Here is a 26,213-nt window from a genome sequence, read left to right on the forward strand (position 1 = left end):
CATTACCCTACTTTCTTCAAACAAAACAAATATACTCTATCTTTTTAAAGGCATAAAAATATATCTCGTATATATTAATTCGTTTTAGAATAAGAGATGAGACGCCTCATTACTCCTCGTTCTACAATAAGCGAAAAAAGCAAACGAACCATTTGCTTGTAATTTATCCAAGACGATTTTTTGGCACGTGCGGAACGATTACCGTAGTTTAACTATTGTTGCGCGAAATGGAGACTCCATCTCGATGTGGACAAATACAAAGTTGATAATTTGCTATGGTTAGCGAAGTTGATATTATGTAATTAGATATTTTGATTTTAGTCTGGGTAAATAACACCGAAATCTACATCAAGACAACCACCTGTAAGTGTGTGTTTTTTTTAAGTACAATTCGAAAATCAGCGCCTTCTTATTAATTTGATGCTTTTTACAAGATCTTATTGTCTGGACGAGTTCTTAGTGGCAAAAATACGGTTGCGAAGATGTTCCTTCGTCACAACCATTCCTGTCTGATACCACCTGAATCATCTGCAATAGATGGACACAGTCCATTGATGTAATCTGACATTATAGGAAAGCGTCGTGATAAAACCATGCTTCCTTAAAAAAAATTTAACACATTTCTTGAGGATGCAAAGTCTCCAACCCGCATAGCGTGACCTTGGACCGATGGCTATGGCATGTTGACTATCGTAGTGGACTCAAGGCTTAAACCCTTTCTTGCTCGGTAGTAGGCCTTGCCCAGCAGTAGGATAGCCACGGGTTAAAAAAACTGTCTCCTTTATGTTGCAAATATTTTTTTTTTGTTATTTAAATATGTAAATAATATTGTTTTCTAGTAATTACCAATAATTATTCAAGAGTTTAGCTTTCCATCTTTCACGTATATATTCCTAGTTTTGGTTGCGCACGAGTTGCAGGAAATTCGGGTCAAATGTAATCAAGTTCGCGCCGGTGTTTAGTCACGACATGGTGTTATGGTTTCAACGTGAAGCCACTCTTAGTTTCGTGAGTAGAAATTCGCGAATGTGATATTAGTTTCTGTATGTTTAAGGTGATAGTGATATTTTCAAAGAACCGTCGAATATTTTTTCGGTTTGGGGTTTATTTGTCCTGCCAAATTTTAGCAAAATCAGTTCAGCATTTATCTTTCCAATATAGGTTTAGCAGTTTTCGGGTAATCATAACTTTTAAACTCTCGCGTTGTATGTTTAATGTATAATAGAATACGGGAATTAACGCGAACACGCATTTTACCTTAATGCGTGTTCGCGTTAATTCCCGTATTCTATTATACATTAGTTTTCGGGTAAATCTTATGTACAAGCTTATAGTACATTTTATTGATAATAACAACTACAAGCTTGTACTCCAGTCCTCAAATCGGATATGATGTATACGTCGTTTTTATATGGCTCCAAAGCTATAATTCCAAAGAAACATAGGTTAGGGGCGTGCGTGTGTATGAATGACATTGTGCACGTGCAATTTGCGTATTCGTACAAATATGGATGACAGGTGAAAAGCAGAAGTATCAAGTTTAGACCTAAGGTTAAGAAATGTTAAGCTGCTTTCCGTGTCTGAGTTCAAGAGCGTAGGTCAACTGGTATCCAAGTTCGCTATGCCCCAAATAGCATACTACGCGATTCACTACGATTTAGTATAGAATTATGGGTAATATTTAGGTATCATATTATAACCCAGGTTACTGGGTTGTGGAGGTTCGATAGGCAGTCATCACCTAGGAAATATTAGTATTGAGCTGTATTCGGTGAGACTGCAAACCGACTCCAACATAGTTGGAAAAAAGGTTAGGCTTTTAAAGTGTGAGCAAATGTACGATGAAAACTAACGAAATGCTGTTTGAGAAGTCTTGTCTGGTTGTACGTTGCATCCGTTGTTTGTATGTTTGTAAACGCCTCCGCGACACTAGAGCAATTTTTATTGCGAGAGTCGAAAAAAACATCCTCTTATTTGTACTCTGTTTTGAAAAAGTCTTTCACCGCCAAAATACTTTTTACTAATTATATTCTGTTAAAACAAGGCCGTAATGTGGGATAGCGAAAATTGCCTATTATATGATGTGACAAAAACAAAATAAGTTACATCAGTGATAAAATAATTACATCATTAAGAAACTTACAATAAAAGAAATTTCACTTTCATAAACCATTGTATTCAAAATCTAAATAAAATTTCAATGGGTTAAAATAACTATATCTATGTAATCATCTGTTTCTCTACCCATAATTATAAACCCTTGGGTTACCGTTTCGAATAGGGTTGCCAGGTGATTTGACAATCCGAAATTTTCGGATTACTGCGGCTTGTCCCTTATTTATTATTAAGATTCATGGATTCAAGTATATAAATCCGACAATCTAAATTTTCTTATTTTTAAAATATATGCGTTGCTTGTACGGTATCAATAAAAATATTAACTCTGGTTTAGACTGCTTGCGGCCACAGCTAGTACCACCAGCCAATACCATCAATTCCCGTATTATGAGCATAATCTTACTTTTTAACGGCTTCTGCCTAAACTAATTATGTACACTTCATTAAAAATTAATAATATATTATATTTTTTACCAAGTTTTTACCAGCAAATTTATTTTAGTTCCGAAAATCTTCCGTACTTGATAACCCTACTTTCAATGGTGTTTTTTCCACCATTCTATGGTTTAATTAAGATTAATAAATTGTAATTAAGTGTTATCTTGTCAGTTAAGAGATTACGGTGTACGTTACTCTGTAATTAATTTGATTAATTGGTTAATTTAATGGTGGTTAAGCGCTCTTGTTAATTGAAGTGACAATGGATTTTCCACTTGTTGGTTTTTTTTCTGATTGTAAAATCAGTATTTTTTTATAATCAGGCCTGTTATGCCCGAAGGAAAAAAGGTGAAGTGTATGAAATATGCCCAATGTTTTAGGCTTGGTGATCCTATTGACATATCTATAATACCATACTGATTATCAACCTTCGTCTCATCCTGGAATCAAAACCATGACCTTGCGTTTAGCAGAAGCAACACCTTATATCATAAATAGAGCACCTTATATCATTTTTTTAAATAATAATCACTTTTTAATGGTTAAAAAAACATCGTTGTGTGTTGCGTGTTTGAAAATTCTTGTATACAACATCCTCAAAATACACTTTGCTAACACGTTGGGATCAGGCCTACGCTGTATTAAAACATAGAAAGCTATACAGCACATACAAAAATAGGCTCATATTTCTTCTACAAAGTCAGCAATTATTAAAAGAAAGTAACTCAATTGAAAAACTAGCTGATCCCTAAGTAACAGTTGACTTTGAACAAAAAGTCGTTAAATAAGATCTTCTCACGGTAACAATATGCGTTCATTACTAACAATCGATAACCTTCCATGGGAATAACCTATGTATTTTCTATGGGAACTGTGGGCCATCTTGGAGCGATGTGTAGGTTAACTATCACTTTTAAGATTTATGTGGGTGATATAGTCCGAGAAATTAGTAGAGAGCCTTGGCACGCACGATATGATTAAGGGAAGGTTCATATCTGACGGAACATACGTCGCGTATTATCGGTCGCGCAACGCCAGAACAGACAAATGTATAAAACAACACTCGACTTTTCACAGTCAAACAATGATGCGTCGGTGCGAAGCCCATACAAATTAAGTTACGGCCGACGCATCTTCCGTCAGATATGAATATTCTCTAAGAATTTTATATATTTCTAAACTAAACTAGCTGTATCAAACAGCTTACCGGGAGATGCTTGTGGTTCACTGACGCTTAAAATTTTAAATTTTGAACATTTCTTCCGCTAGCTATGAACCTTGCATGCAAGACTCTGCCGAACTAAGAATTGTTCTTGCGTCGCGGGGACTTTTACAAACATACAAAAAACGGGCACAAAGTACAACCAGACTCAAAACAACTATTTGTGGATCGCACAAATAATTGTTCCGTGTGGGAATCGAACCCGTTACGGCGACCACGTTAACCACTGGGCCACGGGGGCCGTCGTATTTATTAAATTAACGCAAATTTTACCTTGGGATGCCTGACTTTTCCGCGCAGGTTATACTAGTCGCAGGCAGGCGAGGTAAGCCAACTTAGCGTCAGATAACTTCGTGCCTACGCAACGTCCACGCAACGCGTACGTTGCACTATCGCAGCTTATAAAATGCAAATATAAAGGAGCTCTTACACCCAATTCCCTAACAGTACAAGCAATCAGAAACCTCAAGTTATGGACCATAAAGTCTATTATTCTATAAAGGGAATAATTTATGCGCTATGTAAAGTGCATTGACCTACTTTCAGCCACTTTCTAAGGACGACAATGCTAGTTTATTTGAGTTTTATTAGGCTTTGTGGAGATAGTTTGAATTTGAAGAGTATGGGAGTATGTATCTTGTTTGAATTTCTTCTACTATACACTAATCATACTTATATTATAAAAGTTTGTGAAGATGTAATTAATTACGCAGAAACTACTTACCGAGCACAGATAGTTTATAACCTGAATTAACATAATTTTTTTTTACTCCGCTCAATTTTTTTTACCTGAAGAAGTAGCGGGTGAAAACTAGTCAACTATTAATAAGATTTCTTTTTAATTTCAATAAACGCAAAACGTTATGTACGAACTGTATTTTTTATTGAGTAAATGGTGCTTAAACTAACTAATATATAAGTATACATATACCTATGCTATTACTTTAGCATTCATAATAAATAAAGATCTAGAAGACTATACGTTAAGATTACGCTAGATAGCTAATTTCACTCATAGATAAGCTAGGTCTATAATTTCAATCATTCCATAAAGTATTAACTCCATTAATATCCCATCATATGGCCTAAGAACATACAATAAGTAATACATTATCTTGAGACTAATAGTACAGTGATATGCAGATTCTTGCGATTGGAAAACTCGTCATTATGAAACAGAGGTTGTCAACCTTTTTAATATAATTTATTTGATGCAGTGATAAATAAAGGTGATTTGATTCAGCTCGAGAGCATTTTATTCTGTGTGGATGAAAATGTATGAATTACTTCGTCTTTATGATTCGTTTTAGGACACATATTCCATTAGAGCTAACCAGGAGTACAGCGGAAACTTTTAAATACATTAAAAAATAAATAGCGTTCTCCTATACTCTCTGTTCCTGTCTCTCTGAAGGGTGAACCATCACGACAGATCAAAATGGGCGTAGGAACACATACTTTATGTTTAGTCCGACACTCAAGGTCTTTGACAAGCACTCAGAACAATCTTGCAGAGTTTACACGCCTAAATACATGAAATCACACCTTTTTCCCATAGGGGAACGCAAATACTAAATAATGCCACTTGCTACGATCCCTACGAACTTCCCTTGCTTCATTCACATCGTATCTTTTCAAACTAGGAGAATTTCTTGCCCGATACTCTCAACAACTGGGGTCTGTAAAAAGGAGACTACCAGTAACCAAAGGTTGAGAACAACTGTTATACGAATAGCTTTTACTTCAGATTGCGTCATAATAATGTACCGTATTGGAGTGTATTGAATCTGTTTAAAGAAGGTTTTGTATGAATGGATGTAATATTAACTATTGGTATGTAAGGTTACATAATATATCTCATACATGTTTTCGATTGCATAGATTACGAATAACAGAATATAAGATTCACTTCATCACTTTATATCTATACTAATATTATAAAGCTGAAGAGTTTGTTTGTTTGTTTATTTGTTTGTTTGAACGCGCTAATCGCAGGAACTACTGGTTCGATGTGAAAAATTATTTCAGTGTTAGATAGTGCATTTATCGAGGAAGGCTATAGGCTATATATCATTACGCTACGACCAATAGGAGCAGAGTAGCAATAAAAAATGTTACAAAAACGGAGAAAATTTTGACCATTCTCTCTTATGTGACGCAAGCGAAGTTGCGCGAGTCAGCTAGTTATAAGATAAAGTCTCCTTGCCGCATGTCTGTCTGTTTATCCGCGAAACCGAATTTCATACTCTTTGCGCCAAATATTCAAACGCTTCGCGAAAAAATGTTTTATTGTATAGGTACTTGTTAGGGTTTTGTGTGAACTATCACAAATATTCTTTTAATCCTGGCGAAGCCGGGACGGGCTTCTGATCCATGCATAGTAAGTATAGGGATTTTTAGGTGCGAATTAAATCATTAAAAGGCTTATTATTATTTCGGTTCGCAAAGGAAACGGACTCAAGCTCTAACTTTAACTCAATCCGGGAGGAGAGCCTTACTTATGAAAGTCCTGGGTAAAATTTAATCATGTACGTTTGTGTCTACTTTTGACAAGAAACTGACATTTCACAATTCTTCTTAGATCATAATGATGCTGTAAGTAAGTTTTAAAACATAACACGACATGTGTTTCAGTTATTTAATCTGTAATAAACTAGACAACTAATTTAATTTAATGAAATGCATTTTTTTTAAACTGCTATTCTGTTTTGTTATCATTTGTGATTGATTTGCTGTCAGTTGTCATAATTTGAACCATATATGGGTGCATCTAATGAGAATAAATCATCAGGTGTTAGGTACATACGTATCCGAAAGTTCTTGTACATTAATCATATTATTTTAGCAAGAAAGTTTTAAAAAGATCTGAATTAGTCTAGAAGCTTATTTCAATTGCTAACTCTTTATAAGAATTCGGTTTGTTGCTTTCCCTGATTTACAAAATTAAAGGAAGGAACATATTTAAACCACGTTTTATCTCAAAAATGCATAAAAATATATGTTACCCACCTGATTTCTGCGATGTGAACAGGACGTTAGTTAATAAAAAATGAGTCCGAAAATACATCTTCCTAATTATAGTTTTTTATGCCTGTTAATATCCTGTTACATATTACGAAGTCCAAATCAATCGGTCATTTAATTATTTCGACTTTATATCATTCTAATTATATTTCAGCTTAGCCTTTTTTCCAAATTATTTAGGAGTCAGCTTCCAGTGTCACCGGATGCAGCTGAATACCAGTGTTTGTTAGAACCAGAGTTTATTATCACTCTAATTAAATAAACTAATTATAATATAGCCGCCCGCTGTGCCGTTCGTGGTATATTGATAACTCATTAACTCTATCACCAAAGTAAGAAAAAAACTATTCGGAACTGATTCTATTGGTTATGTAGTGATTGGTAACATAAATATCGATTGAACTATACCGATTTCAATTCATAAACCAATTCTTTGTTTTTTTAAAGACTACTTTCGGACAGAGCTTTCGGAATCGAGTACCGGATTTGGAATAGAAGTTATTCTTTAGTTTTTCAGTCAGTAAGCTTGAAGTAGACAGTAAGTCCCCAACCCTCACTTGGTCAGCGTAGTGGACGCGTAGTGGAGTGCCTAGCCCTCATTACGGGAGGAGACCCTTGCCCAGCAGTAGGATAGTAGTAGGGTAAATTTATTTAATAAGTTTTCAGTTATTGCCTAGACTTAAGAGTAAGGATCTTTGGAAAGCTCATAAAGTTGGTGATCTTAACCCTGGCCTCTCGCAAGTCGTGCCTGATACCGTCCGATAGGACAATGAGAGTGCTATAATAGAGAGTGTACCTGTGTGTTGTGCTAGCTATCTACTAAATTCCTATGCATCTGGTTATATTCAATTATACTGGTCAAAGCAGCAGGTTATTGTCGGTACATTATATAATTATCAAACTATGTGCAGTCAGTTCCAAAATCGCTGAACAGGTTAAATTATGTGGTGTAGGTGCTATTGTTTATGTGCTAATTTAAATGTGTATTACTTTTGACCGCAGTCTCGTGTTCAATTCCGTGTTAGGCAAAAATCTTTTGGTATTTTTTGAAAATATTTTTCAATAGTAGCCCGGTGTTTGGTAACGTACGGTTTATGGCTATAGGCTCGCCCCCCATTACATGAGAGCTGTAATATTCTAAATGTGGGTGCATTTCGCACCTTCGGGTATAACAGGCGTGATATTATGTATGTATGAACATTGGTATTATAATTTTATCTGATTATTCAAACGTAATTGACTTTTATGTGCGAAGTGCGTGTTCCTGGGGAGTTAGAATTGCTACAAATAAGGCAATAAGTTTAATGAACTGCTAGTTATGTGATACTGTTGATTTAATTTTAAACTACGAAATAAATATATTACAGTAAGTTCACATAGCCAGTTGCGCTCACCGGTCGGTAAACAAGCCGTTTGTTAAGCAACTTTTGGCGCGGTCATTCGATAGATGTGTGTCCGTCTCCGTTCTTTGGAGGACTCGTCGAAATTGGGTTGTCGATTAAGATAACAGCCGTTAAGCCACGTCAAAGATCTTAGAGCGGCTTGAACAACTTTGACACTAGGTTGATCACTAACCATACGATAGGAAGAAGAAGAAGAAGAAGAAGACTATATAGAAGGTGGGATAATTATATCCCAGAAACTGAAGAATGTTTAAACTAACGAAAATTAAATTAAGTCCTCTGCTAACATAGTATACATTTACAATAATAAGTACTTGTATGAAATGTCACTGCCTCCGCCTGTTCCATACTAGCGCGCAGATACCGATCGTATAATGACTACAATCAAGAAATGTAATTGTACTGCCACAGTTTACCGACACGGTTTACATACTTATTTATTTACTATGATCTTTGAAAGGAAAACCACTGTAATTAATGGTAGGTGACTTATAATAACGTCTCATGTTCGAATCCCGGCTGGTATTTTATTTTTTGAGTTCTCCGTTTCGGAAAAAGATGATTTTTTTATTTTTAATGCATTTAAAAGTATTGGTTCTGTGACACGCGTGGGTAGTGTGTGGGAAATTGTGTCGCTGGTTCGATTCCGGTGCCGGGCAAGTAATATAATTTATGATAAAATGCTCTTATTGAAAGCTTCGATTTTTCTTTTCATGTTTCGTGGTTGGCATAATGCTAATCTGCTATATCGCGAAACTAACATTTAAAACTTATTTGCCAAAATTTGGGTGTATTTTGGTAACTTATACTTTTGGCAAGATTTTATTTTTTATTTTTTTAATTAAAGACAACTCCTGCATTAAGAATTGCTCTTGTGTCGTAGAGACTTTTACAAACATACAAACAACGGACACAAAGTACCTACAGCTAGACCCAAAACAATTATTTGTGGATGGCACAAATAATTGTCCCGAGTGGGAATCGAACCCACCACCTCCCGACGTGTGGCAACCTAAACCACGGTGGTAGTCACTATAAATAATATAATAATATCTATTTAATTAAAAATATATATTTTTATGCTAACGAGGTCCCAAATGTTTATTTCTCAGCGGGAATTGTAAATAAGACACCATAGCTTGCTGGGGTAAGTGAAACATACATGCTTTGATTTTTTTAAGATTTGGACTTAGAACTGATAATAATTATTTATTTGTTACTAAGAAACTTACTCTTAACGCGTTTGTTTTAACTTAGATTCAGATTCAGAACAATCGGATTTTTTATATATTTTTCTTCTTATATTAGAAGTTTTAAAACTTGTCCATTCGTATCCAGACGACCTATTTTATAAGGCAATGACAATGAAGCTCTGCACAACCACAGGAACAAAACATAATAAATGCAAATAAATATGACTAAATCATACAATTTCGATTCTAACAAACGTTTACAATGGACTTAAAATTTTAAATACAAATTGATTAAAAAATAAACATTTTATTATCAAGAATAATTTGATAAATAGTGAGCAACAAAGGAAGAAAATTAAATAAAAAAATATTCCCGCCTTTATTGTTGGCCGAAAAAAATTATAAAGAAAAATAATACTCACTCAAAAAAAAACAAATAAAACAAAATCCACAATTGGAAAGAACACACACTCGTAATTAAAAAATTCAAAATTGGAATCAAGCACGTCATCACATCACTGCGGGCAATAGCGCAATGATTCTTTGCACAGCCAACTATTCGCATCTGTGTTTATACACAACTGCAAAGAAAACTCGACTTAATCTTGCTATTCATAAGGTACAATTTCAAATGTTAGTAGTTCATTTAGTTAACAATCTGCACCTGTAATCGTACACACCATCATTCAAAATTCAATCTTGTACGACTTAGTTAAAGTTGACTTTTGACCGAATACTTCTTCTCAGATAATGTGCATTTGTTTTCATAGAATTGACAGTTTGAAAATGAATCCTATTTGATCGAGTGAGGGTTGATTTTTGCTCGTAACAGTTGAATTAAAAGGTAAAAGTAAAAAGTACTATTGTTGTGCTATACTCCATGTTTAAGGGCCTTACATTTTGATAGAAGTATTCGGATATTGTTCAACGTTTCGATTTTGATTGTCAACTGGCGATAATCGATAATTGGCGATGACAGCTCGAAAGTTTTTGACGTTTTAAATGTCAAAATTTTATTTTTCTACTGAGTAATGATTGTATGAGAATTTTATCCTAAATCGTTGATTTTTTATGAATGCATCAAGAGTATGGTTTTGGAAACTTGTAGGTTTATTTAGTATTCACTATTTATAACAAAATGCTTCCATAGTTTATGGTTGATGACAATTTATAGTGTCTGCTCCAATGACTTAACACCCAACAAATACTTACTAGACTGTGAGATTCTGGGTTCGATTTTCGGGTCTTAGGAATTTTATGTATTTCTTATTGTAGCAAAAGGTATTTAATAAAAAAAAACGCTTTTGATAGCGGAGGAGCGATTTTATATAGTACATGCATTCATAATATCACGCTTGTTATACCTGAATGTGTGAGGAAAGTTGTATGAAGGAATTAAAACATAATCAAATATTAAAAATAAATAATGATTTCTTAGTAAAAATATTCACGGGACTCAAGTTTCATTTAAATATTAAGATATTAACATAACCACAACTTTCTCACGCGGACTCTCTCGCGTGGAATAATTATTTAGTTTGACTTTTCCTTCAGAATAATTGTCATTGTTTTGTTCACCTAACGAGGTGTATCTGATGTTAATGAGCTTTCGTGATCTTGTATCATCGTTATTGGAGCAAATAAATATAATGTCTTGTTTTGTTTGTTTGGAATAGATAATCTTGTAAAAACTGTAAGTATTTGGGACGCTTTTCACAAAACTTAAATGCTTTGGCTCACCCGAGACTGAAACCGTTAGATGAAGAATCCCGAAGCTTCCTTCGATTACATAAAAATAGAAATAAATTATCATGATAGCACCAGCATAAGCGCTAGAGGACCCAGGAGCAAGCAGACAGTTAGTTAAAGACTAACCTATGAATACATAAACACACTATAAACCTATTTTAGTTAAAACACTACTAAAATATATTTTCTCTTTTTCATTTCGCTAAGGAGGGAAAGAAACAAAACTCTTTATAAGTCTTTCATAACTTTATATATTTTTATGAATAAGAGGGTTTTATACAAGTTGTAAACAGTCTAAAATACACAAATGTTTACTTACTACTGATCGGAAAAGGATAAAAGCTCTGCTGTAATAGAATCGTTTCTCGCTCACCTGATAGCTACCTCCATAGGTGTAGCTAGGTAGCCTAGAGCCCTGGAGCAAACAATAAATTAGAAACACTAAAACCCTGTATACAAGACACAATGAAAAGATGGGTAGTTGATGCGAGGCTCTACCATAATCAACAAAGCGAATATTCGGTGAAATTTCATTTGTTTCTTATCACATTTGTCACAATGTTGGTGGAACCTCTTTAGAAGACTATAAAGCATGCTAATCCGATAATGCCTATTCCGACTCAAAATGGAATAAGAGAAAGCCATAAAAAAAAATGGTTTCACTAAGTATTGTAGGTCCTCAGGGTCCATAGGCCCCCTAAGCTATTGCACCGAAGCGGGGGGGACGGCTTCTAGCAATGGCGCAGCTCTACCCCACTGGCTCCCTTACATATTTTTGTCATAAACGCAGCCTTAGTGCAAAAGTCATTGTTTTAAAACAAGTAATTCATACCAAATACTTACTCGACTACAACATTTCGATTAATCGGTATTCAATTGAAGGTGACAACGCAATTAGAATACTAATCATTTACTTTCGTATCAGTATCACTTGTATTACTTTCTCAGTAACAATGTGCGTGTGTGTTAAACATGTTAAATAGACTAATTTATAGACTAATTACATTATAAGGAAAAATTACCTATGATTATCATTTAAATCGTAGTTCCTCAATTAGAGTGTATATTATGTAAGACGTTAAAAATGTAGTTTTTTTTTTAAGTCTACTATACTTTTTGTATTTACAGTAAAAAATATAGTTCGGTATCATTTAACGAAAATCTAGTACTATAAATATTTTGTTCTTTTTGTAGCGCCATCTGCCGCTACTATAGTAAACTACTAAGCCTAGTACAAACGGAAAACTTGTTTACGTTATAGTTACAAGTATGTCTAAGAGATGGCGTTAATTTAAGACTCGAAGGTTTGAGGTACAGTTGAAATAATTTGTAAGATAGAAATAAAATAAGCGAGTATATTGTATTTTTCCTTTTATTATCCTTATAAAAATATTATTCTCTGAACGTAGGCATAATGACATAAAGTAAATTATATTACACGGGTCCAGAACTACAGGCTACATTAACAAATTAAATAAGAAAATATGTAACAAAATAATATTATCTAGCAAGTGCTAATGTAACCAGTGTTACTTGAACTCCCATTTACTGAATTACTGAAGATAATTTCATAAGGCTTTTCCTCTTGAAGGGTCTATGCTGATTGGTTTTGTTCAAATGGCCGTAGGTAGGCAAGGCCTGTTTATGGCAAGGCCTTTTCACATTAAGCTTAATTATAAAACTTGAGGTAATATAATTAAATTATTAGTAACATAATAATATTTTTTATTCCCTAATGAAGTCGAAACATTTTGTAAATTGTAAGTTATGACGGAACTTTTTTATTTAGGTATTAAATGTATGTGTATATCTTTTTGTTTTTATTGTTGGTGCTTAGGATTGTCGTTTTTAGTTAAACAATTTTAAGACTTTGTAAATACGTACTGTAGCTTAAATACACAATCCCAGATTCGATATCTAGTGGGAGACAAATGATTTTTTAATTATCAGATTAAAAAATAGGTTGATCTAAATGTGAAGAGTAAAAAACAATTTCATCATAGACCGGACAAAGTCTACAAGTCTATCTATTAAAATAAAATGATTAATTTCAACGAAATAATTTCACAATTCAAACTAATAAACTCATTTCAAACTACACACCGTAAACTTTATGCAAATGTAATTAAAGCAACCCTTAAACAAGGGTAAACAAAAAATACACCCGAAAATAATTCCCTCCATGAAAATAGCGTGAAAACTATTAAATACAAAACTTAATCAATTTCGTGAACAATTTTATTAATGGGATGTCGTTCGACGCTAACAGACAGTACAGATATACAATCTATTAAAATGGATGAATATATTCGACCAAAGCGTAAAGGGGCTTTTTCAATAGTTCGTCTGGGTTTCAACGGTGTAGGGGAAAAGCGTATTAAGCCTAGTTTAGCCTTGGCTATCGCTGTAGATAGAAATTCATTATAAATAGAAATTTGAAATGACTCTATTGTACTAATTTTCAATTGCAAAAGACAGTGAAAAAATATTTGTGATTGGTTCTAACATATAACCTTGATTATGAGTCTGTATAGGTCTTTGTTTATAGTGTCTGTCTAAATCGTGTGCACAGATCAATAGGTTTACTCTCTATTGATCTGACCATTATTGTCATATCCCAATAGGACGGATAACCAATACGACTGGCCACAGGTTCACCTCAAGGCGGCATTACGTGATTGTCGAGGCACCTCCTATCTCCAAACAATCACTGAACATTTCTTGCCACTTGCGGCACTTGCATACTCTATTCACCGTGCCACAGAATTTGTCAGGTGTACTTAGTCTACTGCCGAAACATCGGGTAAACCTTAACAATAATTCCTTGGCTTAATCCTACCTTTACTACCGACCGACTGCTTCTGTGATCATGTGGTCTCTGATCTTCCGAATTAGGCAAACAAAATAGCAGCCCAGAGTAAAGTTAATTAGCCATAATATGGATAACGGAAGTCTAAAAGCTATGATAAGTAAGCACTTCACCTATGTCCGGTTCGGTTCAAGTCCAGTGGAAACACCTCTCAACTCACTGTAAAGCTATCGATGCCAATCATTCGGTGATTCGAGTTGTAATGCGAGAAACATGTGTAATCGAATTGAAAAATGAGTGATGAATGTTATTGACGAGTGAGAGCTTCAAATACAAATAAATTAAATAATATGGAAAACAAAAATGATTGCGTCATTCGAGCGCTATAGAACAATGTGTACTTAGAGCTTATTAGCTTAATGAATTTTGGTAAATACATACATATATTATGCATGTATGACACGAAGGTCTAGCTAGAGCAGTGGTTCCCAACCTTTTCTTAGTCCGGGACCACTTTTATATTATTTTTGTTAGCCTGCTAACCACCACTATGTTAGTATATTTAAGATAAAGTGTAATAATCATCCTGAAAAATTTAAATTTTAAAGTCATTCGCGGACCACATTTTAACTTCCACCACCACTGAGTGGTCCGCGGACCACTGTTGGTCCGCGGACCACCGGTTGGGAACCACTGAGCTAGAGGTATATGAATAAAAAAATGGTATAGCGAGCGTAATATCATTTACCGGGCAGACAATATAGGCTTTTCAGAAGAAAAAAAGCCTTGTCTGTGGTACGAGAAAGTCAATGTTTTATGTTAAATATCTGTGTTACCAAGGCCACATTGATTTGTCTATAACCATTTCTTTAGAGTTTATTTGCTTGTTGGAATACGTTCATCTCATACTATATTATTATTTGTAATAGAAAAGCCAAGGTATTTATAACCGAAAAATCCTCCTTTTTCATAATCCATATAAAAACAATTCGAAATCTCACCACGTTTATCTTACTTCTATTCGGTTGCACATTCCACAGTGAGGTTTCTTATTGAAGGAGTCGAGGGACCCGTTTCATTCGTATGACGTTATCTTACGGCTTTTGTTTCTGCACTCTGTAAAAAAAGTTAGGCGAGTCTGTATTTTGTATGCAGGTAAAGGGGTTTAAGGACGCGTTGTACATAAGTGTATATTTTTAGAGTATTTGGTGGAGAGGATTCGATTTTCCTATGAAAATATTTCTCCGCAATTCCAGTATTAAGTCTATGCTGTTATTTATAGATATTTAAGAGGAAAAAATATTTAGAAAACAAATACGATATGAACATTTAATTTTATTATTAGAATATACCAATAGGAAAATCAAAGGTGCTATATGTTATGATGATAAGTCAGTCAGACAATTAGTTTAATCTCAAATCGTCTGATCGTCTGCGGATGTCGTCTTTGAAAAAGATCAATTATATGTGAAACAAAATAGGTAATATTTAGGTACTTACCTACAATAAGGTTTTAAAACATTTAAGGTCGCATTCGTACAAATTATTTCATCAAACATCGTCAGATAGCTTCGTCTCCACTTTTAAAACATAAACGGCAGTAATCTTCCTGTTTCCTTCACAATATTTCTCATAATCACCAACATGAACTATCCCTTTCATCTGTAGGACGATGAAAGGAAAGGGTGCGAAACCACATTGTGAAAAAAACTGGCACACCGTGATGTATGCCCATTGTCTTTATAATTAATAGACTTTTTTTTCACAGATGTATGAAAATTAAGCCTTTGTTTGTAATATACCTATTTTACTGAAGCCAGTAATTCGTGTTTAAATTTTTCGTTTGGTAATTGTTTTGATTTTAATGTTTATATTTTATTCATTTGTTATTTCTTGAGGAGCTCGTAGCTAAGTGACAACAGCAGCGCGGTTCAATCTCTGGGTTAAGCAACAAAATTTAACAAAAAATCTAAATATATCGTATTTGAATTCGTAGAATTTCACAAATTACAAAATTAAAACTGCACTTCGAAAACAAGTCACGTAAAAAATTCAAACTAGTTTAATGCGGTTTCATTGTTCAAAAGTTTAATTACCAATTTTAAAACTGCGGTTATTAACGTTATTCTCAAGGGTGCCATAGTTTTAAAATTAATTGTACGAGCGAACTCACGGACAAAGACTAGTGCTTTCTAGTTATAATTTTGTTAAATAATGGAATAGTCGGGAAACGGTGAATGGTGAAAATAAATAGTAGGAAAAGATATTTTTGTGTTGCCTCGGTTTCGAACCGTCGACCACTTGATTTCTTGTCCTATTGATGAAGGAAATTATCGCGATGTTACATTTTCATGCCCTTTGGGGGTATTAAGTTTTAAGCCCCGATTTAACCTGCATAGTGAACTAAAGTATGGCTCCTTTCTCATTCAGGGAATAGACCTGCAGCCTAGTAGTAATCTTCCTTATGTATGACCCAAAATTTACTTCTTAAATCTTAATTTTAATTCTAAAATTACGTATTAATTCATTTCCTTTACCCAAAACTACAAAAGCCTGAGTAAATCAGTTAAATATAAATATCTAATAATCTATTCTGTAACAAGGAGGCTGTTGTAGGCGTTTTAAGTTTATACAAAGGTTATTGACCTTTGATCTTATTAAATTTAGTAACGTGAAGATAGCATTTTGTGAATTGTTAATGATTCAAGCTTTCTTCCTTGCGTAGGCTTTAGGAAGCCTTTCTTCTTCTACCTAGTTCTATTTATATAACTGTTATAAAAGGGTAGTTTATCGGGCTTTTCTGAAGTATAAATTAGTTTTAATACTTTTATTAAGGTTTCATTAAGTTACCAACGGCATCTAAGCTAAGGAGACGTTTCCGTGACAATGATTCTTCGATATTATTGATATTGTTGACTGTTATGCTATAGAAATAAACTTGAATTGTCATGGGAATTGTATTAATTTTCAAAAATTATAAATGGCGAAATCAGCAAAGCATCATTATCGTCAGTTTTTGAGTATTGTCTATGGTAATTTAGTTTCCTAGCACAGATCAGGCTTCTGGCTACGATCCTTGTAAACCTTTGTCTCTCATAATACATACATTGAAAGATAGTATAGCTTTTGATCGAGATAATTATTTATTTTAGTATTAGTTAGTGTCTACTATTGTCGTTACTGTCGAGTAAAGAGCTTGACAATTAAAATGTACTGCCAAAAAGTTCCTGCGGACTCCGCTAGAGGCGCTGACCTCATTTCCGAGCAAAATTTTTCGATAGCTAGCCGGTTGTCGGTAGTTGAATGTGGCAGAGAATCGAGCTACTGAATGAATTAGCTTTTACTCCCAACAAATAAATAGACATAATTATCCACCGTTTAAGTATATTAATAATATATGGCTCTAACTTCAATAACAGATTAATTTAGTTATTCTGAACACAAACGCGTCTTAAACCTACGCATCTATGAATCTGTAATGTCGATTATTGATTTTATCTCATCGCGTACCAATTACGAGATATGTGGTTATCAACAAGAAGATATAATAATATTATACATAATATAAGGTTAATTCCAATTTCATGATTATTAAGAGACGGTCCAAAATATTACTATCGGAACTCTGATAATAAAGTTAGTACAATCTGTATAAGTACTTGGGTACTTAACATCAGTCTACTATTACTCTACTAGACCTATTTTTAAGACTACACCTGACTAGCTTACCTTACAAAAGGTAAGTTACTACCAGTCGAAACAGCTACTCTTTCTGAAATGTCAAAAACCCATTTTAGTATGTAAATACAGTGTAGTGACGTTAATATACTTACCATATTTTCGTTGTTATCAAATGAGTGCGAAATAAAATGTTTCAGTCTGTAATAATTACAAGTTCAACATTATTTTCGAAATAAAATACGTACTCTAAGCATTTTAGATGAACCTTTTACGTATACAAGTTTAATAATTTTTCGTTTATCCAGTCAGCTACCCATTTATATTTAGAAATATTTGTCAGTTGTCTGGTTATAATAGTACAAATTCTCATAGCAGTCGGTAAAAGATCAGTGGGTAAAGCAACCTTAGCGCGAACTCCCTATAGATTCGTGTGAAAGTGGTATTAGAATTAAGCGTCTCCGTGCTTCAGAGGGCACGTAAAAAGTCAGTTTCTGTTGTTGGTAATGAAGATTACAAACGTTAAGCCATGTGAAAAGCCTTCATTATTGAATAATTAGTGGTGTCTAAGATAGGTATAGTTTATTCAACAGCGAGAATAATCTAAAGTTGATACCTGGCATTGAATTTAAAATTCTTAATCCTGCGTCGACAATAAAAACACATAATGAAACGCTATCTTCGACAATCGAGTCAATTCTCTTAAAAGGATACTGTCATACTTTAACCTTACTTACTGTCTACCCAAAGCCTTAAAAGTAATATATAAAAAGACACAAAAGAAAAATATTTCGAGACAAATAAATGCTTACGTAAATACTTCCAAACAAATTCGTCCTCACATCAAAAAATACTTTCACACACTTCAAAAGTAACTTCAAACATACGTTCATTATCATACAAAAATCTCATCCTATCCTTAATTCCGAAGCAAACCATAATATTACAGCGAATTGTGCTCTGAAAAATTTTCATAAACGCAAATTGATTCCGTAATACGACTCTGTGTGATACGCCAAACGAATATCAACTTTAAATCCATAATTTTTAAGTTGTAATTTGACAGATTGAAGCGTTATTATAGACACATGGATGAGCACGAGTGATTTATGACGGGTGACATTTGAAATTGGACTGTATACGAGAAGTGTTAAGGTTGAGAATGATTGTGGTGATATTTGTAAAGGAAATGCTCTCGGGTCCCGAACAAGTTCTGTATTCACTCTCAAATAATCGATAACTGACGTCTGGCCTCCCCCCGCTCAGGTGCTCGCCCTTCTCTCATCTTTAGTTAAGGTTGGGTTCTGAGGGCGCGGATTTTAGTAGCTGCGTTTTTATTTTCGTGTAGAAATGTAATATTGAGACGCTATTAGTTAAAAAAATATTTGTATGTAGTTGCTAGGTTTATTGTGCTAAATCGGTACAGTATAAAATGCTTAGTTCTGCATCACACGGGAATTTAAAAGCTTTCAGTAATTGAGACTATATTTGCCAAAACTACTTTCTACTATGTAGGTATCCTAAAACTAAATTTCACATATATCAACTTTGTAATACAAAATTGTCTACGAAAATAGACTAGGTATAATTAGTTGTACAATCGCAACAAAGACGATTGTTCAACAAGTTTTATTTCTTTTCCCTTTAAAAACATTGCCTGATTCGACTACTAAAAAATTGCCAAACAAACCGACTACGACTAGTCGTAAAATCGCGGCAGTGTAACGTGCCTGTATCTAGACACAGACGATCGTCTAACAAGCTCTTGCATGAATGAGTTGCGCTGTTTCTGCGTTGTGCGTGCAGTAATTGGGCATTGTGACGTTTATATTGTTCCGTCAAACTTCGACGTATATGTTTGGTTCAATAGGTGAATTTCTGTTGTAGTTATTGGTTATTGTTTGATGAATTAATTGTATTGGTAGTTTAGGTATGTAGGAAACATTGTTCAATACACTGCTTATGTGTATAGAATACAGTACGAAGAGGTTATAATGTTTGACTAGTATTTATTATATTGTAGTGTAATTTATTTCTTGATTGATAACTAGATGAACTTGACTTCAGATACAACCAATATTTTCTTGCAAATTATTTTAAATACTTACAGGATATTATTGGTGCAGTGATATTTTGTATAGCATTCATATACGTAATTTAGACGTATGTACATAAGCAAAATAAACGCTTAAACATGATAAACATCTTTAACCTCCATTTCATTTCATTATGTTAAGAAAGAAAGAAAAAACATAAAATGCGTTTTTTTGCGTTTGTAATGCTTTCACGAGAACTACCAAATCGATTGCGATGTAATTTAGCAGAGAGATAGTTTGAAATTCGAGTCCAAGAAACTATTTTTTCAATAACCGACCCTTATACGTCTTAAATAGGTTATAAAACTTTCCGCTACTATTTCATAAACAGGTTACATTGTACCTCGTCACGGACATGTGTTGGTACGCAGGTGATATAAAAATACTGGAAATAACTGGATAAAGGGGATGGTAAAACTCCTTCATTGCAAATAGGCCGTAAAGAATGTCGGATGCGACTTACGACTTGCGATTAGTCTTGTTTTGTTTGTGGATATTTTTTGAAAGCCTCAGTGAGAAATATGGAATTTAAGATGGCTATGTAAATTTGAAATTCATTTTTATGAGCGCACATATTTTTCCCCGGTTTGAGTGCATATTAGACCTTTGTTTAGCTAGTTAGTAGTTAAGTTGATAAGTACAATCATAGGATCCTTTATTCTGTTGCATCTTTTAATAAAAACATATTATTATACTTATCAATGATTAAGTATGACGTATCCTGTAAGGACCATATGAAATCATTGAGTCAAATGTTTCAGATAATTTTTCCTTTCCTACAATGCGATGTCACATCTATCCAATTCAAACATATCCTGGTATAATCTTTGTCAGACTTCCCCTAGGCTCTAGGCTACATCCCCAGGCAGTGCTCGAATAAGAAAGGGTAGTTTTACAACTCACGAGGGATAACTTTACGTGTTAGGGGGTGAAATCCACCCCTTTATTTTGGGGTTCGCTAGTATCATGGCTACTGAAAGACTGTAGTTTTAATACGTACCTTTCTCGTTTGAAAAGGTATAAATAAGTATGTTAAGTAGGTATCTAAATTCCGGCCGTTTCTGCTTAAGTTGATTTTGAAAACTGAAGGGAAGTTTGTACATTTTGTTGTTTGTTTTTGTTAAAAACAACGGCGTTTGTGCGCTTCAAGATTGCTTGTGTTTGAAATTATTCTCGGTAGTAATACTTGGAACGAAAAATCGTTATTGAGCAGATGCGGATGTTGAAATGTTGGGGAACTAAGTTTATTGAAGAAATATGACTGAAGCAGAAAGCTTTATGGATCTTTGTATAACACAAAGTATGCACTAAGCTGTTCTATTTAATAGTTTATTTGTAAGGGGCAAAATATTAAATATGGGGAAATAAAGGTCTGCTTTGTAATGATTATATCTGATTCAGATACTTTTGATATTGATTTCTAGACAACAGCAGTTTATTATGGATCATTTACTCTTCTTTTAGGCACCTTTATTGACAACTAGCCGATGAACATCGCTCCGATCACGAGTAAATTTATTTATTTCTGCAGTTATATTAGGCAATGTTTTAATTTTCTTCTCTATAAAAATCTTTTCCATACCTTTAAGAAAATATGACAAAATTAGTAGACAAACGGTTGACCCGTTCTTTAGATTTGTACTTAGTAACACATTCAGCTAATCATTATTATCTCTATTGTCTCATATTTGACAACCTTCAAAGAATAACTTGATAACTTAACATATTTAATTCTACCGAAAATTCCGCTCCGAACCTAGTAAATCACGCCTTCAGACTTAATTGCCTTAAACCTGGCCAGCGTGATGGACTCAAGGCCTAACCCCTCCCTCATTACGGGAGGAGACCCTTGCCCAGCAGTGGGACATTAATAGGTTGAAATTTATTTATTTTTATGTTTTAAAAAATAAAATACACATCATACATTGCTATTGAGAATTAGCACAAAACATACCATTCTAGTAATAACTTGATTGATGAACTTAACATAATTCTACCGAAAATTCCACTCCGAACCTAGTAAATCACGCCTTCAGACTTAATTGACTTAAACCTAATAAAGTGTAGTGAGAAAAAGAATAATACGAGATAACAACACACTTTAGAGATAAGAACTTGTAAAATACACAAAGCGTACTGTGCAGTAATCACGTGAATTGATGTCGGCAATTTAGCACAAGTCAGTGTTGAGATTAAATGTACACTCTTAAGGAAAAGTGCTTGCGTTAGCACTCCTATCTCTTTTTATTTGCTTTAAAATTGTGATTCACGGTGTTAAGTTAATCTGTTAAGATTTTTTCAAAGAATTTTATTTTAGGATTTCATTTTAGGAGGTCCTATTACTGAGCAAAGGCTATTAGACTTCTTGCTTTTTACCACTAGAGGTCTAACGCTTGAAAAATGTTCGGATAGGTATGGTGAAATCTATAAAATTGTGAAAATAATGTGTTTATATTGATAGTTATTTACGGATACGTTGGAGCACTGCAACTCCCACTGCTGAACAAGGGTCTCCTCTCATAATGAGGGAGGAGCTAGACATTAAGTCCAAAAGACTGGCCGTGTGTGTTGATCACTCGGCATAACTGCAAAACTATCCAAAAAATATTTAATTCTGTTTTTATAACGTGTCTCCTATATTCTATTGCACAGTTTTATGGGAGAATTTGTTCATTTTTAGATCCCAATCCCTATGTAAATTACATGTGTAATAGGTACAAACGTTCGTCCATATTGGTGGTATAATTTAATTTAAATCCATCGTACAAAGTTTAACAACCCACAAAATTAGATTTTAATTGCATTATAATTGAAATAACTTTGTCCCTGATTCGTATTGTGGATATGAGTTTTACTGGATAAGACTAGGTCCCGTTTTAATACATAGTTTGGCATAATACTTATATTACAATACTTAAATATATTTACTTCTCAAAAAAGTCACTGTCTCCACAGTGAGCATATCTTTTTCACTTGAATCTACACACTTAAAAATCTAAATTGTAACTCATTTGAAGTGAATTGCACACGTTTTATAGATAACATTTTATATTATAACAGCCTTAAAACGTCGTGTAAGCTCGGATTAGTTATACAGTGTTTTGTATGTCACTAATACACAGTTTCATTTTTTTTTTGAATCGATAAATTTTTTTCGTTTTTTATTGGTAATACTGCTGTCCCCTTAGCAAAATGGCGTAATATTATGTATGTATGTACAGTGATAGTATAGATACAGCCCTAAATTTAAGTATTACAACAACGACAAAACTTAGCCTCTTTACTTAGAGTTTTACGCAATATAATAAAAAAAAAAAAACATTGTTTAAATCAGCAACATTCGCGTAAAGATGAAACACATGCCAATCGATGAGACTGAACAAAGTCTCTTCCATTGCTCGTAGAGTCTGTAGTAATAATAACACAGGTAGTTGGATGGTTCCGTAGAAGGGTTTAACGCAACCTGTGACCGGAACAACGATCGATGAATTGCCTTCCGTTATTTTGATGTGAGTTTTAATTACTCATGTTCAGGAATCTTCATTTTGTGTAAAGAGTTTCATTTGTTTTTGGAAACAGAATTGAGAGAAAGCCCTCAGTTAAAATATTTATATTTTTAATTTACACATATGAAGTATCTATGATCAAAAAAGTTATGTATGGAAATTAATATTTTTTTTATTTATTGAAGTATGAATAAAGCAAGATGATCCAGTGTTACGAGCAAGACATAAAAAGAGATGGCAAGACAATCTGCATGCGATTTTGGATAGAGGGCTAATGGCGAAAAGCAACAAATGACTAATCTTAAAAAATCTAAATCGAGTAATTTATTTATACAATTTTTTTTACCCGTTACTGTCCTACGGCAGGGTAAGGGTTTCCTGCCAAACGAGGGGGAGGGTTTAGGCCTTGAGTCCACCACGCTAGCCAACTGTGGGTTGGTGAATACAATAGGTAACTAAAATCATGTTTTTGGAATTCGGAGCTTTTGGAGTAAGCCCCTATTTTTGATCGCCAAGAAGCTTTTAAAGCACTAACAATTATAAAAAAGAAAACAAGACAAATTATTTGAAACAAAGATTTATTAAAAAAAAAAAAAGTACCAAAACATTGTAACAAAATTACAGCATTAAAAACTTCGCCCATCAGTTAATAGGACAGACAGCAACCAAATTGTTTTCACGTAAAACTTATAGTGTTTAATGAGACCGCCTAGGCCTGTACCGTCCATTAAGCGTTTATGAAGTATCTGAATTATAACGCTTTTAATTCCTTCGCAGAAAACTGGAGACGAAGGGAGATTTTTTCATTTAAATTTTAGTATCCTTTTATTTCTTAGTTGGTTAGTTTTTATATTCAGTAAAAAAATACTACGCTCTGATTTAGATCGCGACTCGCGAGGTCAGAACAGTTTAATTTTCGGGTCCAGCAAGTCATTTTGTATGTTAAATTTTAGTTAGGATGATTTATGTGTCACAAAATAGCGAAAATTACAGCCCGAGCCAAAATTTTACGGTCTATCTGAAACACGGAGGAACTTGATTTGTATACGATGGTCATCCATCCATCGACCAACCTCGGCAAGAGTAGCTTAACCTCAGAAATCGATCCGCGCGGCTATTGTCACAGAAGATTATATATAATGAACGATTCTATCAAAAAATAATCGTGAAAATTAAACACTCCCTAAGCCTTACAAAGGTATGACATCACAAAAAATCACATGTTGACGGAAACGATATTAATTCAAGGGTTCCGTAGGGTGTGTAAACAATTGACCGGTTCGTGTATTATTGTTGTTTCCTTTCGGTCCCTTTCATCTTTATTTCGAAGGTAAATTTACTTGTCAACATTGATGTATGGTTGTCGTGTTAAGAACAAAGGGTTTTTGTTATGGTTCATATTCGTGTAATGGTTAATATGGTTGTTTCGGGTTGATTAAATGTGTGACTGTGTTGATGAGAGGTCAAAAGAAATTATTATGTATGGGAATTCATGCGATTATATTTCGGCGATGTTTGTACTGTAAAAACAAGGGGAAAATGTATTGTTAACGATAAAAACAGAACTTTTATTACGTATTATGCGTGCTTAGGTTTCTTTCTCAAGTTTTAATTTAGTATCTAAGTTTCAGGAGTTGAAAAATTAAAGATACTTCTAGGTATATTGTAAAAGTTCTTCAATGCAAAATAACAAAAATAATCTATAATATAAAATACCCGAAAACCTCACAACTCTTCATTATTTCTCAACCGAAGCCTTAAAAACGAAATACCGCCAATCATAAAATTCCATACAAATTCACGAACTCACCACAAAATAATAACAATGTAATCAACAAAACCGACATTCGGAAAGTATTCGTGACGTCACTCTGACACCGACACTTGAGGAGGGGGGGATGCTGCAAAACTTTTTGATTAATTACATTTCGCTCGCAGTAGAAATATTGCCACATTCCGCGTAGAAAGTTATGTCGGAGACGGTAGAGTAAGGAATTGATAGATAAGTGCATTAAAACCTGTATGATATTGAAACTCAGAATAATTCTACCGGGACGCAACTGCTTCGAAATTTAACTTAAAAAAATCGGTTGATTAAAGGATTATTTTGAATGGCGGCGGCGTATCGAAGTTAGTCGTCCCATAATCTGAGTAGACCAAAGTTAGATTATGATTTAGATAGTAATTATCAAAAAAGCTTGCTTAGTTCCTTCTAAGAATGACCTGTCAATTTATTATAGTCTCTTGAGTTACATTCTTACATTTTCTCACTCTCTAACTAATTTATTTACAGACATAAGTACATAAACCAAGCCTGTTTTCCATAGGGGTAGGAAGACACTAAAGAAAGCTACTGGCTACGATCTTTACAAAGCCCTTCTTTTCTCAGTTGTAAGTACCAAAAACCTAAATTTCGCTATTTGTTGCAATGAAAGTAGAAAATGGCTACAGGTCATTAATATCAAATAAACATAATCGTCTTATCTACGCAATCTTAAGTCTAAGTGTAAAGTATGGGGAAGGACTTTCAAGTTTATTACCTGACATGTTTGAAATACCTGTTTTATTGTAGGGGAAGGGCGTGTGACGTGTCGGTGAGATTTTTTAATATATTTACATTATGTAATGGACTTAATATGATAGGAATCTAACGTATTCATAACGAGGCTCGGCAAAATTAGGGTTCTGAATAATTGAAATGTTTAAAACAACAAAACAATACTTACAGGCCAATAGAATAAAAATCACAAACAATAACAAAGTGTGTAACACGAAATTGCGATGAAACACTTGAAAAAGGTAATATTTAAAAACCATCCCGCCCAATCGTTAGGCTTTATGATTTATGATGTAAAATTTAATGTTAATTTCAATTAACAGTGGTTTTCATTGAGCATCGAATAATAAATTTAAAGATTCGAAATCCGTCTTAAAAATTGCCTCGAATATCTAAAAAAAGACCGATTCAACACTAATC

At 33.9% G+C, this 26,213-nt stretch overlaps 1 protein-coding gene across 1 annotated transcript in view; it reads right to left on the reverse strand.

The window, feature by feature from the left end:
* LOC142977074 (uncharacterized) overlaps positions 1–9,943 on the reverse strand; it is a 46,972-nt gene extending 37,029 nt beyond the window's left edge. Inside the window, exon 1 of the mRNA XM_076120766.1 lies at positions 9,821–9,943. The gene's annotated coding sequence lies outside the window, so the exon portion shown is untranslated. The remainder of the gene's footprint in view (positions 1–9,820) is intronic.
* Positions 9,944–26,213: the final 16,270 nt, after the last annotated feature.

This window comes from Anticarsia gemmatalis, chromosome 12, assembly GCF_050436995.1.
Source record: "Anticarsia gemmatalis isolate Benzon Research Colony breed Stoneville strain chromosome 12, ilAntGemm2 primary, whole genome shotgun sequence".
Classification (NCBI taxonomy): domain Eukaryota; kingdom Metazoa; phylum Arthropoda; class Insecta; order Lepidoptera; family Erebidae; genus Anticarsia; species Anticarsia gemmatalis.